The sequence below is a fragment of the Perissodus microlepis genome, chromosome 3, assembly GCF_051167445.1.
Source record: "Perissodus microlepis isolate ML-2025 ecotype Zambia chromosome 3, ASM5116744v1, whole genome shotgun sequence".
NCBI lineage: Eukaryota > Metazoa > Chordata > Actinopteri > Cichliformes > Cichlidae > Perissodus > Perissodus microlepis.
The window spans coordinates 3,171,370-3,174,888 of NC_140463.1; the positions used below are offsets into that span (position 1 = coordinate 3,171,370).

The following is a 3,519-nucleotide window of genomic DNA, read 5'->3' on the forward strand; positions in this document are numbered from 1 at the left end:
TTCACCCTGGATAACACAGTGAAGCCATAAAAAGGGCAGGAAGCTTACCAAACATCAAACAAACCGTCACAAGGATGTGCTTGTGATAAAACACAAGCACCCCCCCCCCCCGAACCTCGGGAGGCTGGGGAGGGGGACAAAGGAATTCCTTTCATCACAGAGTTAAAACAATGTAGAGATGGTAAGCATAAAAATGACAACATTTAGCAATTCACTTTAACATTTCCCTCCTGTTTTGTTGTTTTTATGCTCCAAATTATTCCTTTGTAATACATTCTCAGCCATGCACCTCTTGCGTAACATTTTCAGCGCAGGCGTCATTTATACACAGGCTTCTGTCATGTCATTCATTTCAGTCATTTTATATTGTTGTAAAAGTACATAATGTATTAGAAATCATTTTAGTTAGCATTGATCTTATACACGGTAAAATGCATCCTATACAAAAACAAATCAATGTCAACAGTCCAAAAACAGGAGTTAATATTTTCAAAATTAGATGCCACCAAGGACCAGACATTAACCAAGCCATCCAGCCTTGTGGTACAACATGTTTCTCCTATCAATTCGCATACTCCTCCTTGCGATGCAGTTATCAAGTCCAAAGTCAGTCTATTTTGCAATACCATTGTCCTTATGGCCTTTTGCTCCTCTGCTAAGGCTGTTCCAAGGGTCTGGGTCCAATTTATGTGTCTCAGTAGTGCATATCTGTTGATTTCTACATAAGTTCCAACTTTCCCGATCCATGGGAACAATCCTTGTAAGAACTTGGCTCCGGGTCCCCAGATTCAAAACTTCCAGGGGACCTCACTTAACTCCGTGAGCCCTGTACGTCTCTTTGTCTTTGATCCTGGATGATGTTCAATTCTCTCCATGAAGAAAACATGATCAGACAATTTCACGAGTGCACATAGACCACCCCATTTTGCTGGTAAAGATGGGTAAGCCTTATGTCCACATAAGAAGTACCAATCTGCTAACACCCTCGTACCTTTAGGTGATCGTTGAGCATTTGGTCACATTCTGTCTTCCCTCAGTAAGTGTCATTTGGTACGAGGGGTCAAATGCACAGTCTGCTACTCGTTGAATTTCATCACTCGCACACCTGGCATTCATCAAACACATCAGGCACTTAATTCTGTTCAAACGAGGGCAAAAAGAATAGGTGACGTTGCATAAATGCCATGGAAAATCCCCCACTTGGGCTGACCCATTGCCCTTGATGCACATGGGTAACTGGCCTGCTTCCAGTTTGTTTAGCAGTATAATGTCCGGCAGTGGATCAGATACTTGGGGCCAGGTCAGCAGATCTGTCTTACCAGAGCAATTCACCTTCCCAGCTACTGGTGAATTAATCGTCCCGTTCAGGGGAGTTGAAAAGTTGGCAGTGTTCCAAGTATGTTTTACTCCTCGGTGTGTTGCTAAAGCAACCAAACAAACTGTCTCGCTCTGTGATGCTATATGGCCACAGTCCAGAAGAATGTGTAGACAGTGGCATCACAAGCATAACAATTGGTCTTGTTTATGTGAGCGGTTGTGTTCATAAACTGCCACCAGTAGTTGGTTGAAAACCCATGCGGGTACTGGGTGTGGTTTGCTCTGTCCCAGTGCGCTCCTGTCAACCCACTCAGGGTCAACAGGCTCAAGAAGGCGAACAGCACATTCCCAGCCATTCTAAGTTGGGTTCTGGATCCATTGGTTTCTTCACCAGGATTGAGACGAGAGGTCCTAGAGATATACTCCCCCCTTTGTACCGCTGAACTTTTCACCATCACCCAGTGTCGATCAGGAAGTGTGTTACCTTCTTGCAGTGCGTTTGATGTAGTGTTTCTTTCAGCAATCTTCACTGCTGTGGGCGTCGTCAGCAGCACCTGATAAGGACCTTCCCACTGTGGACTGGACCAGCACTTCCTCTTTATGGCCTTTATCAGCACCCAGGGTTCAGGCTGTGTTCCTGTGGAGAAACAGAATTATCTGGCAGATCATTTGTTCTCATGACTTCTTTAATTTTAAACATTTTAAGCATCCAGTCTGCTAATGCATTCTCCTTCTGCTTTTCTGTCATCACTACAGAAAACTGGAACTCTAAATGGTCTACCATATATAATCTCAAAGAGTCAGACCGTTCTGTTGGAGTAATCCTCATGTGCATCTTAACTAATTCTATACAGTCTAACCATGTTCTGCCTGTCTCTTCCATTGTTTTCCTAAGTCTTAGCTTTACTGTCCCATTAGTTCTCTCTACCAACCCTGCACTTGTGGGTGATATGAACAATGATGTTTTAGTGTTATCCTAGATGCTGTGCTATTAATCCAATCACTTCATTTTCAAAGTGTGGACCATTATTACTATAAATGGTCTCTGGAATCCCATGTTCCGAGATGATATTCTTACATATTGCTTTGGCGACTGAAATGGCATTGGCTTTCCTAGTTGGGAAAATTTCTACCCACTTTGATAAAGGGCACACTATCACTAAACAGTACTTATAGTTATTACAGTTGGACAGCTCTATAAAGTCCATGTGAATAACTTGTAATGGGTGACTGGGTCTGGGGAATTTCCCTCTCTTAATTCTCAAATTACCTTGAGAATTGTGTTTGCAACATATCATACATGACCTACATAAATTTTTTGAAAAGGTATTAAATCCTAGAGTATAAAAATGTTGCCTCCTCTGCTGCCATCACCCCTCGTGTGGAGACACGGCACAGCCCATGTCTCAAAATAGCAGCAGTCTTATACAAATTCCTAGGCAGTATTGGTTTATCACACAGACAATAAACACCATCCTGCAAGCTCGCTCCTCTTGTAAGCCACAACTGCTTTTCTGCAGTAGGTGAGTGGGCCTGCATGTCTGCCAATACATCTCGTGTAATAGGCAACGTCTGCTGGTGTTGCCTAGCAGACGTTGCCTATTACAATGTCTGCTAGGAACATGGTGTTCTCAGCTTTAGGAGAAAAGCATTCCCTAATGCAACTGGATCTTTCCCTTGGGTATGTGCTGCACATTTACAAACGGAAATTCTACTGGGTAATAATACTGCCTCCAGCAGATTTCGCAGGAGTTTGGCGTGTTCTACAGGTTACCCTGTCAAGGTCGTCATACCTCATCTTGCCCACTGTGCTGCAAAGAAATGTAATGTAGCAAATACATACTGGCTATCAGTGTATATTGTCACATTTTGTTTCTCTGCAGCTTTACATGCTTCCGTTAAAGCTACTATCACTGCTGCTTGAGCACACATGGAACATGCTAGTTGTCCTGCACAGATAATTTCTCACTATCTACTACAGCAAAACCTGTTTTAGCCTGTCCCTCTGCTGTTTTAAAACTCGAACCATCAACAAACCAAACCTTTCCCTCACCAAGTGACACATCTGTTAAGTCATCCCTTGGCTTACACTCCTTCTCCACGTGCTCTCTACACTCATGAGGAGTGCCCTCTTCTTCCGTTGGCAAAAGGGTTGACGGATTCAGAGTTGTGCACCGCTTTATGGTAATGTGTGGTTGTGAG

The 3,519-nt window shown here is 43.3% G+C and overlaps 1 pseudogene; it reads right to left on the minus strand.

Annotated features, from left to right (window-relative positions):
* Positions 1–417: 417 nt before the first annotated feature.
* LOC146389452 (uncharacterized) lies at positions 418–1,673 on the minus strand (annotated as a pseudogene).
* Positions 1,674–3,519: the final 1,846 nt, after the last annotated feature.